General features: G+C 36.2%; 1 protein-coding gene across 2 annotated transcripts in view; it reads left to right on the top strand.

The window, feature by feature from the left end:
• The window catches only part of PALLD (palladin, cytoskeletal associated protein), a 172,422-nt gene that overhangs the window by 29,138 nt on the left and 129,002 nt on the right, over positions 1 to 14,282 (top strand). Inside the window, exon 1 of one of the 2 annotated variants that reach the window (XM_072334081.1) lies at positions 7,733 to 8,037. The exons of the other annotated variant lie outside the window; for it this stretch is intronic. The gene's annotated coding sequence lies outside the window, so the exon portion shown is untranslated. Of the gene's footprint in view, positions 1 to 7,732; positions 8,038 to 14,282 lie in introns of those variants that run through there. 2 annotated transcript variants of the gene reach the window in all.

Here is a 14,282-nt window from a genome sequence, read left to right as displayed (position 1 = left end):
AAATGCTTGAATATTTAAATATTTACAAAATCTTGTGAGCAGAATCTGCTGTATATTTGGCAACATCAGACATTTGAGGGTCTGCAGAAAAAACATGATTTTAAAATGCAATTAAAGGGAGCGAAAATAAATCTTGGTCACAGCTTCAGCTACTGCTAGCCACAAACACTACCAAAAATGCATATATCAGCATGCACATATTGTGCTACCTCTCACTGCACAGCCCCCTGCTACATTTCAACAATGGTTTAGAAGGGGAGTAGCATTTTCTGTTTAGCATGACTTTGTTTTTTATTTTATTCCATTTTATAATTTTATTATTTAATCTGCCTATGAGGTAATTTCCTGAACTGATTTTCTCCTGTATTCAGGAATAGAAATATGTGGTTTACCTCAAGTTACTTTTGAAGAATTACTGCTGCACAGTTAATCCGCCTGAATAGCATTTTTAAGATTTTTTCAAATGATGAAAGGGGATTTGTCCCAGAAGTAGGTGAAGCAAGCAGCCTGGTAAAACTCAGCCTCCACTCCACAGCTATCCAAACAGCCAAAGCAAGCTTGCTTCTATATAAAAAGCATTGATTGATGTTCAAGGGAGGCCCATTCCAGGCAGTGCGTGAACTGGGACCCCCTTGTGGTCCAGTCAGCAGTCTCTGCAAGGTGATCTATTGGGAGCTTTCCCCCACCCGGCCTAATCCTCAGCGCTTGTGCCAAAAATGTATTTTCTGGAAGTCATTCTTAGAGACATTACATACTCAAAAAAAGACCTGGCAAGACTCCAAAGTGAAATGATGTAAGGAATACATAAATGAGTAAGATTTCACCAAAAATATAGCAAGAGTTGTATATGCTTTTGGAAGATTCTTTAGATTTAGCTTTTATTTCATTTTCTGCTGATAACAATAATTCCTCAAGGACAAGTGGTAATTCCTAAGTTATTTCTAGTCCCTACCCTCTATATCCAAATACAATTTTTTTTTTTCTGTTTCACTGACAATGAAAAAAAAAATTTTTAACCTTCCAGAAAAGTAGCATTTGCTTGTTTAATATGGTATATCTCAAAATGTGATGTTATAAATATTTGAGGAGGAAAAATTCCAAGCTTTGTCACTTGTTTACAGAGGGTATGCATCAGTAGGGTTAGAGAGGATCTCTTTTTAAATAAGTAGATGTACATAATATGTCATCTTAGATAGATGTGAGTTTGTACAGCTTTTTTTTTACCTTTTGAAATGCTACTTTCATCTAGCATAAAGCATGTGTGCCAGCAATTTATATTTTCCAATAGCAGTAAATCACAAAATCTTGGGTCAGTTTTTGTTTTGTTTTTTGAAAATAAAAAATAGTCCTGTCATCATGGCTGTAATATCTTCTCAAATACTAGTGTATCTAGCATTGAAATCCAATACAAAAGGTTTGTTTCTTCAGCTTAGCTACTTTCTTTATGAGATTTTATAAATGCTGGCTAACTATCAACTCTGCTAAATGCTTCTACTGCTTAGTAAACACATCTTGAAAAAAAAATGCAGTGATTTTTACTAGGCTTAAACCAGTTGCTGTGTTTCATTAAAAGAAGGTTGTTCTTCCCATTTTAGGGCAGTGTGGTTGCTAGTTTTTCTCAGTCTGCTGTTTACTGTGAATAGGCGTTCTGGAGTGACAAGAAGGACAGAACAGTTGCGGTTTTGCATGGTTTTGTTGTAAACAGTGCAACTTATTTTATACACAACAGTGCAACTGTTGTGTTACTTTCAGAGGGTGCCAGATGCCTTGTTATCAATTGAAAGCTTGATCACAGATAACTTTTAGGATATTTCGAGGCCAAGTTGGGTGGGGCCTTGGGCAACCTGATCTAGTAAATGTGAAAGTTTGGTGGCCCTGCCAGGCAGGGGAAGCTTTATGATCCTTGAGGTCCCTTCCAACCAGGGTCATTCTGCAATTCTGCGATACGATTAAAAATAAATATATGAGGGGTTCCTTCTCAGTTTAGCTGCACTCCTTTCCTCCTTTTTTCAAAATACCTGTTGTTTCAATTTTAAAATATGCTTTTATTTTATTAAAAAGTAACTAGTAGCTCAATTGCTTCATTTAATCTTTTACTAATACCGACTTCAGAAACACATTCCTTCGCTCTCAGAATTGTTACTTAAGAGCTAAAAGGAGCTATGTTTCAAAACAAGACACCTATGGATATTCTGGTCTGTATGAGGGCTGAAGGGTTTTGCTACAGCTGTAGGATAGAGGCTACACAAATCTCTTGTTAGGTTGCTCCATTTTATTAAGTTCCTGATGATTATTAGATCATAGCGTAAGGACTTTGATAGTGCTCATATTGACTTAACACATAAGCTAAGAACAAGGTTCTCAGACCATGTTTTTCACAGATTCTTAGAATTGTAACAAAATTGTATACGTGTCTATATATAGTACAGAAAATATATTGTACAGAATTTAGAATTTAGAATTTTGTTACATTCTGGAAACTACCAGAAGAAAATTTTTTATGAGCTTCTATTCTACTATTCTGCTCTACTATTCTATTCTACTATTGCTCTTTGATCTCTTGTTTCTTGGCTAAAATGGGTTTGGTGGCCAGATAGCAGTAGTGTCACCTGCAGACTGCCTGAGCATAAGTTTGCATAGGAAAGGAGATATTGATAATGAAGTACCAATACCATTGTACTGGCAACAGAGCCTGGTCAGTTGCCCCAGGCTTTTACCTAGTTTCACGTGAAATAAAAGTTGCTTAACCAGTGTGGTTCCTGCTGCATTGGAAAAACAACCGTGGACATTTTATGCTGTGCTCAAGCTACACCTTCTTTCTAGGACTTCTCAAGAATTTTTTGTAGTAACTATTATCACATAACAGTATGAATTAAGATTAAGAATTGTTTTATTTTATTACTTTTTAATGAAAATTAAATGAATGAATGAGTGAATGTGTTGGCCTGTAGAAATGTTTGGTTCCCCTCATGTCCACCCTACTGCTATTCCAGTCCAGATATCTTTTCAAAGCACTTTTACATATAGTTACTTAGCAACTTAAACAGAACCTATTTTGAAACTGATTAGTATATGCTCATTCTGAGATTACAATGGATTTAAAAGGCAAGTAAAATAAACAGGAGATTCTATAACTCTTCAAACAAATACTTCAGTCATTTAACTTGTTTGGGCTTGGGGTGCCCAAATCCCCGAAAGTTTGTTTACTTTATCCCCGAAAAGTAAATAAACTTTCACTGAAATCAGATGTAGTAACTGATTTGGAAAGTAAGTTATTAAAACTGTTCTTGGGTATGTGAGCCTTTGGGGAATTCCTGCTGACATCAAAATGAAAGAGATATGTATTCAACAGCATTCCTACATTTGACTGGCTTTTAGATTTAAGTCAAAGCAATAACAATTTTTATTGATTATAATTGTAACAAAATAGTGTATTTCTACCAGTTTATGTTAAAATGCAGCAATAAAATGTTTGGAAAATAGAAACTGAGTGTATGCATACTGTCAGTATAATGCAGATACTGACTTTGGGACATCCTGGTTGAGGCTGTAGCTTGTACATGCTTTTCACTTTTGCAGGCACTGAGTTTGAGAAGCTTATGATTTCTCTAAACCCTCAGTTTAGGAATGATACTAATTCTGACTTTGCATTGAGTGGAAGAAACCTCATTAATGATCACATTCTGAGATACTTGAATATATCCCTTTATATACGTAGCCTACATGGCTGTTTCTAATACCCTGTACTTGTGCATATCTACTGTTAGGTGTAAGTGAATAAAATTCTTTGTAAATAGAAATGTTAAAGACTTCAGAAGTAGTGTGTACATTCTTTTCTCTTTCTATGCAGTCAGCTTTGATGAAAGGAAAGTTAGGATTCTTTTTTAATTTCCTCTGATTTACATCATATTTGCTCTATGAGTTTAAGTATAATCGTTGGGGGAAAATACATATTTCTCTTAATCATAGAATCATAGAATCACCAAGGTTGGAAAAGACCTAAAAGATCATCCAATCCAACCATTCACCTATTAGCAATAGCTCCCACTAAACCATGTCCCTCAACACAAATCCAGTCATTTCTGAATACACCCAGAGCCACCACCTCCGTGGGCAGTCCATTCCAGTGCCTGACAACCCTTTCTGAGAAGTAATATTACTTCTCAGAAAATCATCCTGAATTTCCCCTGTCACAGCTTGAAACCATTCCCTCTAGTCCTAAATAACTTGCCTTATTTTTGTAAGAGAGGACTTCAGAAATTCAGAGTTACATCTTCCAAAAACTAAATACCTTTAGTATTCCTTAGCTCCTTTGAAAATGAAATTTTGACTTCTAAATAATTTCAGTTCTGGGCATGAGTGCTCCCTACATTCAAACACTGTGTGACCTTTACTGATGAATGTCAAACTTACATATACTATATTGGGAACACATTTGTGTGTACAAAGTACAAGACTTTAAAGTTATTAAATGGACCAGTTTGCCAGAGCTTGTGCCTAGGAAGTTGTCAAAATAAGTGAGTAAAATTGAATTTTCCCCCTTGATACATGGTTGTTATTATATTAAACTATTATTCTGGAGGGAGACAAAAAATGAAATAGAATGACTTCTTCATGGAAACAGTTCCAGAGTGTAATCTCTGAATGGACCTTACAAGATAGCAGTAAGAGAAAACCTTGCTTTTCAGAGGCAGCAGTGACATGAGGTAGAATACTTTGATCACGCTTAAGCAATCTATGAAATACGAATTGTATTTTGCTTGTTGTGATTTCTGATCCATGTTTCTAATGCTTTAGAAATTACTGTAGCCACTTGGTCCAGGGAGCAATCAATTTATGATGGCTGTATCTTACTAGACAAAGAACTACTCCCACCTGTCTCATTTCTATATATAATGAAAATGAACTTTCAGTGAAAGAAACTATAATATGTATCTATCCCTTTATTTTCATTCCTTACCTAGAATTGGCAGTTGAAAAGCAGTTGAAAAACAGTTGAAAAGCAAACTGAAATCTGAGAAATGTTCATCAGAAACTGAGACTTTCAACTGAAATGTTTGTAATGCAGAAAATAAGGCATTATTTGCAAATTAGCAGATGTACAGCTGCCATAATTTTCTTAACCATAGTAGGATTACATTATATTTGAGTAAAATAACAATAATATTAGTGGAATAATGTTTTTTTGCAACATGAAAAATTAAGTATTTTACTAATTATACAAGAACAAACACGTATCATAGTAATGACTAAGTTGATGGGTACATTTGTAGAAGTTGTAGAATATCAGCCTCTGAAGTACTCATCCACAGTTGATTTTATTTTACTTGAGTTATTGTTTGTCTGAGTTTCAAATTCCCCAGAAAACCATTTTGTGCTATTGGGTCTCTAGTAATGACAGAGGAAAGTGGGTGACAGCTTCACAGTACTTTTTCATTTGCTTGCTATTTTGTGTTTGTGTTGTAATTTTAGACTTTCTCTGAATTCCTATTCTTCCAGGCTGGTGCTTTTCCATTAGTAGTCAGCAAAACAAACTCAAATGTCTGGACCGAGGTTTTGGACTTACATCTTTCTTCTGGAGACTCAATTGCAATGAAACTAGATATGGGCTCATTGTAGTCCACTCGAAGCATATGGTTTTTCATGTTAGAACTGTAATTAGCCAGTTCAGCAAATTCAGTGCAGCTGATGTTCAAGATGGGATGAGGTGTGCACTAAAAGCCCCCAGGTAATCTTATCTGATCTTGATCTTTCCTTGCATGTGAAGTTTGTCAAGTTGAATTTGGGCTGGCAAACCTTGAGACAGGAAAGGGAGCCAAGCTTTGTAATGCTTACCAGGGAGTAGATGTACCAAGAGAAAAGTACATCACAGTAGGGCTCAGGGAACCTCCTGATACAGAACTTGGATTTACTGTAACTTTTTATGGCCTTAAAATATATTGAAATTCAGTCTCTAGTGAATATGCAGGAAGGCAAACTAAATCATCATAACTTCCTTTCATTCCAGATGGTTTCTATAGGCTTCTGAGACTTACTTTTGACATAGAGTGTATTTGTAATTTTAAAATTTATCATAATAATTCTTTTTGCCGTTAGCTTTGGAAAAGCACTGTGGTTTCTTTAATGTAGGTGGAATTTAGGGAGAATTATTATATGGGTTCTATAAAACCTGAGCTCCTCATCCAAAGCTTCAGTCATTTTACTAACAGGTAAATAATAATAACAAAACAAAACAGAACCTCTGGAAATGAAAATCTGAATGTCTGATGATTGTTTTACGCTGTCTTCTGCATTAAGGAACAAAGTCTTGTGTAAACAGGTGGCTCTCTTACTCTATCACTTTCAAAACTGGCACACTACAGGTCAATTTCCAATTCTTTCTTTCCCACTTTAACTTCTGCTTTGAGAACTGTTGTTTTGGAAAAATTCATTGTTGAAAGTGACCAGCATGCCTTTTCTAAAGCACAATGTACCACATCACTTAGCTCAAAAACTTCAATTATTCTGCATGAGATGAAATTAAATCCAAGATTGATTTGTCCTTTCTTCACATTGTCAAGTCTTAAGTAACCCTTTAAGAAATAATGCTAATCACTTCTCAAAATGTAGTGTGATAAAAACATAAAACATATTATGTTAGCTTGTAATATCTCAAGTACACCTGCTTGAGATTAAAGCCTCACCTGATGGAATAATGATTCTCCAGAAATTCTAAGTAATCATAGAGATTGGTTCTGGACACACAGATTGTTTTAGAGGTTCTCAAATTAATTTGACAGAGTGCAGATTAAATGAGCCAACTGGAAAATATGAGGCCATCACTAATGATCTATTATTCTTCCTTATATTTGTTGTTCACTTACAGATTACCCTTTTTAGAGATTTTAAAAGCCCAGGATGATTATTGGAACCAATATTCTAAATCTTTACTGCTGACAATATTTACCTTATAGATTTTTGATTACACGGGAAAGAAAAACTTGTTGTTGTTGTTTGTTCTGTGGTGCCTTCTTTCTTGCTTTTTCTTTAACCAACAAGGCTTTCTTTTGCTTCATATTGTGGAAGTTTTTTTGTTTTTTTTCTTTTGATGTAGTACTTTCCTGACTGTAGAATTTATTTAGAAAAAACAATTGTTGAAAAAGTAGGGGAAAATTAAACAACATAGTGATATAATTATGCCTCTATTTCTGCATCATACAGTAAAGTCACAATATTTTGTTTTAGAACAATCACCATTAAGCAGTATCTAGAAATACCTAGGACTGGAATTCATAGACTTCTGGAAAGGCAAATGCAGTACTGCTTTTTTTCTGACAGGTAGTAAACTTCAATAGTAATCTCTGTTTCTTTCTCTCTACAAGCAAGTAAAAACATACAGTGAAAAATGCACTTTGGCTTCAGTATCATCAAGCATGCTACTAAATCATGCTTCTTCTGACATGCCCTCTTAAGCATGGAACACCTCAGTTACAGTTTAATAGCACAACCAAATGAGTTGCAAGTCACACTGGAATTTTTTCTTTACCCACACTTTAGATCAGAATCTTAGGGTAGAGATACTCACCGTACATGTGATAAGAGGAGAGAATGGGGGGAGAGGGATCGCCACATTACTTCCTTCATGTTATTTTTGGATATGACTAGCATTCCCTCCCCTTACACACACCCCCTTTTTCCCAGCCCCCATCTCTTGCATGCGTTACAAGCTCATACAAACGCTCTCACGTACTCTGAAGAAAAAGCGAGAGAGCAACAGCTGGACTGAAGCCACAGGACTTAAACTCCGCTTCCTCATTGCCAGCAGGCTTTGTTCTTCGGAATCACACAGAACTGGGGAGAACATCTTCATTGCTGACTGTGAGTGGCTGGAATTTTGGCAACTCAGCTCTCTATTAATATTTTCTGTGCTCTTCTGCAAACTAGGCTGAATTTAGAGCAGCAAAGCAAAGAGCCGGGAGTAGTCACGAAATAAAGAATCCAGAGACGATCAGCCATCACCTTCTTTGTGGGGGGTAGGGGTCCCTCTGTTCCACCACGGTAAGTGCCAGCATTAAGTGTGTGTAAAGATGTAAGAAACAGAGTAGTTGCTTTACTACAACAGGGGAGGGGAAAGAAGTACGTGAATGATTCACACTGTGTGTCTGCAGCTATTGTGGAGTCTGAGCATTGCCTAGCTGTAGAATTTTCCTCATTGCTCGTTTTCTGAAAAGCTGTACAAGAATGTGTATATTTTAGCCAAATTCCTGAACACCTGTACAACTCTGGAAAGCTTTCCAAATTGATTCAGCATTGGGTTTCCTTCATATCTGCTTTGTTTTGTATTGTGTAGAATAGAGTGACTTTAACTTGCAGAGTTACCTCTTTCTTTTAAGTCGAAAGCTGAGACTTGGGAAGGAAAGATCTTCTATCATATAGAGTACGTATAGAACTAAAGTTCAGGGAGGAGAGGGAGTGAAAAAGGATGAGATACTTCCTAAGACTGTTTATCTTATAGGAACTGAAAATAGACTTATTTCAAATGATTGGCATTCATTCAGAGGTCGTCCCCTTGTCGTGTGTCGTCCCCCCCTCTGGCCCCCCTGCCCTTAGGATCTGAGTGAATCTGATTTTAAAAGCAAAAAGTTTGAGGGCCTTCTGTTTTCGAGCATGAAAATAAAAGCTAATGTACTGTCTAAGAAAGTATGTGCTTGGATAAATGGCTATCATAGAAAGGACAAGGACTTGCAAAAAGAAACTTGGTGCTTTTCCAATAAGCAAAGCAATTTAGCTGTCCTTGCTTTATTTAAAAGCTTTACTACTGCTGTCTTCAAAGTTTGCTAGAAGAATCAATTGCTTTGTAACTAAGATCTTTTTCTTTTTTTCTTTTTAACTAAATTTCCTCTCTTTCTATTTTGCCTTTCAGAAAACAATTATAACAATCAGTATAGCAGCAGGTTAATCCAAATGCTTTCAGAAATGCTACCTAGCTGTCAAAAGAAATTCACTATAGGGAACCATTTGCTTTAAAGATACTGATAAGCACTGCTATCAGTACACTGTTTTGTCTCACTATGTGGGTTATCTTTAAGTGACATATAAGAAACCCTTGAAATCCAAATGTTAAAATACGTAATAAATATAAGAAGGGGAGAAGATCAGGTAATTGAATGTATTTAAGTACGCTAAAAGCATAAAAATGAACTTACACTTTACTAAGGCAATTGACCTGGAAAGATGAAAGCTTTTTTTTCCCTTTATTTTTGCTTAACTCTGGCTCCATTAACTTCTTCAAGTAGATGTTTCTATATTTTATGTTGACTGGCAAGCAGTCCCTTTCCTCTACTGCCTCATTTACTACTGGTTTCTCAGAAACTTATGGAGGTGAATCTAGTCACGTGAAACAGATGCTGAATGCGCAAACGAGTGCTTGTGCAAAGTAGGGGAGGCGCTGACAATTATCTGCTTGTACTGAGGTCTATAACTTTTGGTTATGTTCTAATTCAGAAATAGGGAACCAATGCTCACCCATTCTGACCTTCACACTTCTGTTTAGTGTGGCAATTGGTTAAAAGTAAAAATAAAAATCTGCTGAATTCTGTTAAATTGCAAATAATTTCAAAATAGTGCTCAGTAGAATAGTTCCCAATATGTTACAATGTTGGTGAAGTTTAGTACAGATTTTATCTGTTGTGGACTACGGCATTTCTTTCTATGGCAGTTACTAGCTCTATTTTTGGCAAGTTATTCACTGAACTGGAATTGCAAACTAGAACTAGCAAAGATTCTTTTTCGGATCTAAAAATGGAATAGGGTTTTCCAGTGCTGGGCTCCCCCCTGCTGATGGCACTATGTCAGGTTTTCTCAGCAGTTGCTTTCAGTTTCACAGTTTACATGGGTGCTATAATGACATAATGACTTCATTTTTCTTTTTTTCTTTCTTTTTTTTTTTTTTCCATTGATGTAGTGGAAGAATGTGACATCTTTATGTTGTTTTTCCTGCTTTGATGTGCTAATGCATACTTTCTACTGACTGTGAGGTTTGGCAATGAGGAAATTCAGAGATGGGCCTTAACCAAAAACCTTGGATTCTACCATGTCTGCTGTATGAGAAGGTTAATATCTGGATCCAAACCTCTTGGCTCTGGTCTATTCCTGTTATAAATGCACTTCACTTTGGCCACATGTTTCAATTGCTTTTTGAGGTGATTTAAGACACAAAAAAATCTTTCAGGCTGTAGACGGACTTTTAAAGAGGAAGTGACATTTAAGAATCTTGCAGTTAGTTAAGCAAGGCTTGCTTATTTGCTCCTTAAATTTGACTTTTAGAAGACCCTGGGGAATTACATTCCCCTTCCTCTATTATAATTGTAAAAATAAGTAACATTTTGGAACTCCTTCTATGAGGTCCTGAGAAAGCTAAGGTGCTTAGTTCCTCCTCACTAGCACTGTTTATCCAGGTTATGCAAGCACTTCACAGGCTTTGTTTCATCCTAAGTGATCAGTCTATAAGCTTTTAATGAAGCACCACATAAATTATTATCTGTGCCAAGAACTGTGGCAGCCCATGTTAAGCAATGCTGCAGTGCTTTGTAAAGGGATGCACAGATTGTTGCTGAAATCACGATTATTCTGCTTTCATAATTGATCAATTTCTCTGAGTCTGGCTAGCTTAATGAATTCAGTACCTCTCTCTGAGTACAATTACACATGTATCTGCCAGCTGCTTGTGGTATCTCTGCTTCAGCAAGAAAAGCTGTCCTGTGGCTGTACTGGCTCTCTGTGGTTTGTGGCTTACAGCTCTGATTTATTAGGCAGTAGTTGCATTTTTTTTCCTTTTTTCCTTGAATGATTCAACTGTGATGTCACTTTTTTTTTTTTTTTTTTTTTTCTGTCTTGGCTTTCACCTTTTTAAGAATGTTTTAATTTTTTTTGCTGCAGACAGTTCTTGTAACACTAGGGAAGAGGGAGATGTCCCAATGTTCATTGCAGAGCAACTCTGTCTACCCCAGCACATTCCAGGGCCACCGAATCATTTGTGGTGAGAGTGATTCAGATCTGGTTAAGATGATTTAAAAGAGAGGTTATAGGCATACTGCAGTTCTGCATTTACGAACATAACAGGGAGTTTTTTTACTGCCTGATTGAGACCACATGGCTCCAACTTAGACTTTTTTTTTTTTAACGTGGAAATTGTTGGCTGAATGTACTCAAACAGTTTTTTTCTTAATTGCCTGGAGGCTAAGAGTTGGGATCATGGCATTCAATGGTAAGGTCAGGGTTAAAACAGTTTTTAACGTTCCTTTGACTAAAAGGAGAGATGGCTTCTTTGAATATTTTACATGGAATACAAACATGCCTCTCTCCTACATTACAGCAAACGTACCCCAAGAATTCTTACATTACAGGGACCTGATTTGAAAGAGAAGGAGAAAGACAGAGATGAGGAAAGATGTCTCTGTCAGTCATACATCACACTAAATGTGTTCTGTTCCAATTAAATTATGGAAGATATGGAAAGTAAAAATGAAGGACAATGGCCTTTCTCATTGTATATAGATAAATTACTTATTCTCAAAGCCAACATTTTGGACTGCTCTGAAAAGGAATTAAAAATCTATATTTTTAACGTACTTTATGTATGTTAAAAACAATGTAATTTAGTTTTCCCTTCATTCAGCAACATGATATGTATAAAACACCAGAGATAAATAGCAAGAAAAAATGCTTTTATTGTGGCTATGGATAGCCTGAATTAAGTACACCAGTCTTGCTTACATTCCTAAAAAACTTAACTACAAAAATCCCATTCTGAGGACATGGATATCTTAAGGAAAATTCTGACATACCTAATTTTACCAAGTGGTTTTAGTGTAATTATTTAGGATAAAATTCATCCACAATCTAAAGGATGAGATTGTAATAATCTACATTGAAGTTACTTCATACTATTATACTCTTCTTATGCACATCATTTATTCTGAAATACTCTTATGCAAGTCTTGTTCTTCCCCCAGTATTCTCCTAGTTTTTTGTCTTCTGTTATGTCCCATCGTGTGATGCATAGCACTTAATACAAGGCTTTCCTTGCCCAAGGAGGCCCTCTGCTTTTAAAGCCCGTGTCTTCAGTGTTGTCTACCTTTGAGGCATTGCAATGCTCCAGCACCTGCCTACTGCACTCTACCAATGGAGCCACTGCTTTTCTGAGTCTTTACATGTTTCCTCTAACTGTGATTGTTACAAAGCTGTACAGGGTGTGACTTCTAGATGATAAATGCATTTCTATACTGATACTTCATAATTGAGAAGTTTCAAATTTGAAACAATAATAATGTTTACATTAAAAAACAAACAAACTTTTCTCTGGTTGTAAAATGAAGTAAATACGAAGAAGATTTCTTAAACTGTCTAGGAACATTATGAAACTATTACTCTGCAACAACAAATGCAATACAAAATTACAAGATTTTTGCTGTCTTTAAGTACCGGGGTAGTAAATTTAGCTAGCTGAAACTGGGAAAAGACTATAAGCCTTCATAAGGTCGTGTACATCCTTTTCAACTAGTTTCTGAACATCACTTCTTTCTCTAATTTCCACGTGAACTTTTCTCTTAACTTTTTTTCAAAAAATGGTAAAAACTGAAGAAAGATTAAAAAAAAAAAAAAAAAAAAAAAAAAAAAAAAAAAAAAGGCCAGCATCAACCTTTAACCAGTGTTGACAAATCACTGTGTGGTTAATTTCTGCCATACATAAGCTGCAATGTGAATGTTTAAAAGTTATTTGTAACCTTGAAGTGCATAATGCAGATGAGAAAATTATAATTTCTGAATAACAGATTTATGTTGATAAGAAGTGAAATTTCTGTCCCTGATGTGTTATTGTGTTCCTTTAGTGTTGAGTTATACTGTATTAATGCACATGGAATACATACAAACCGACTTGAATTGTTTATAGACCTGACAACTGTAGTAAAGATAAAACAATGCAGCTTTTATACCAGGAAAAAAAAAAAAAAAAAAAAAAAAAAAAAAAAAGACACACAAGAAAGAACAAATCAAACCAAAAAAACAAATGAAAGGAGAGCACCTCAGTGAGAAGCTGAGAGGGTGAAACAGAGCTGGTAAAATTCTGCTGCATGATATAGGTGGTATATGGCTTTATAGAAAGATCCGAATATTTGGTTCTGTGCTACATTTCAAGGTCAGCATTAGATAGAGCTGACAAGAGTTAGTAGGTATCAATATGTAACTTGTCATTCTTGCCAAATTTAGGACTACGTCTGTGGTGTTTTCTGACTGTAGGGCAATTTGGATTGACTACCCGTAAGCAAAATAGATCCCCTCTCTTTCTTCAGTTTTTTAAACAGTGAAAAGAGGCATCATGGAAAAGGGCTGGAAACAAGGATCAAGGAATTCTAGGATTTACTTGGGATAAGAAAGCATATGTAAATACTAGTCATTGCAGTAATGTGCATACCTGTAAAGCATTCTAGAGCACTGCCCACCAACATGTTGGATTCAATTTTCCAATAAAAGTGGCTTTTGATACTACTTAACATTTAGTTTTTCTTAAATAGTGGTGAAAAATACATGTTATGCTTTGAAATAAGGCTGGCTGGGCCAGTACGTGTCAGTATATGGGAGAAATCTTGGATGTGATGAAAGTATGGAGCAAGTAGGCAGTGGCCATAGCAGCCCAGATAGTGACTTGAGCTCATAACACTGCTTTTGAATTGTGTCACTTTTGGCAGCTGGCAGCCATGGATTTCAGCTTTTCTAAAAGGATGGCACAAAATCATCAAGCAAGAGCTGTGCTGCATCTTGCAGCCTATGACAGTGTGTTAATCCTTCAGCTGTACTCAGTAGATCCTGAACAGGCAGCATCAGTTAATCACTGTTCATTAGGTAAATGGGATGCCTAGGATACTTAGTCCTCAGGTCTGGCTTAGGTAATAAATGCTATCTCCCCCTTAATAGTCTCATAAGTTTTGATACGTACGGTAATTCAGGGGTTAAGCTCAATGACAAGTATCTGACTGCCCAGTAAAGACAGTAAGTCAGTAACATCTTGCCTGTGCTTTGTAATTTCTGTAAAAGGATGCTGTGCATAAGGAAGGATGCTGAGGAAATGCTGGCATAGGTTTTGCTGCATTGGGAGAACTGTGGCTCCAAAGACAGCCTTCCTTCCACACCCTTTCCTTCCTCTAATCTGCTGTCTTAACAAGTCCCCTTCATTTGACACATGCTGGATTTATTCTAGGACTCCCCAGATGTTAAGTTCTGAGTCTTGCTTTAGCTCCTGATGG

This window comes from Excalfactoria chinensis, chromosome 4 (genome assembly GCF_039878825.1).
Source record: "Excalfactoria chinensis isolate bCotChi1 chromosome 4, bCotChi1.hap2, whole genome shotgun sequence".
In the NCBI taxonomy this organism is placed as follows: domain Eukaryota; kingdom Metazoa; phylum Chordata; class Aves; order Galliformes; family Phasianidae; genus Excalfactoria; species Excalfactoria chinensis.
The sequence above is the reverse complement of the archived record's forward strand: the minus strand, read 5'-3'. Positions and strand labels throughout refer to the sequence as shown.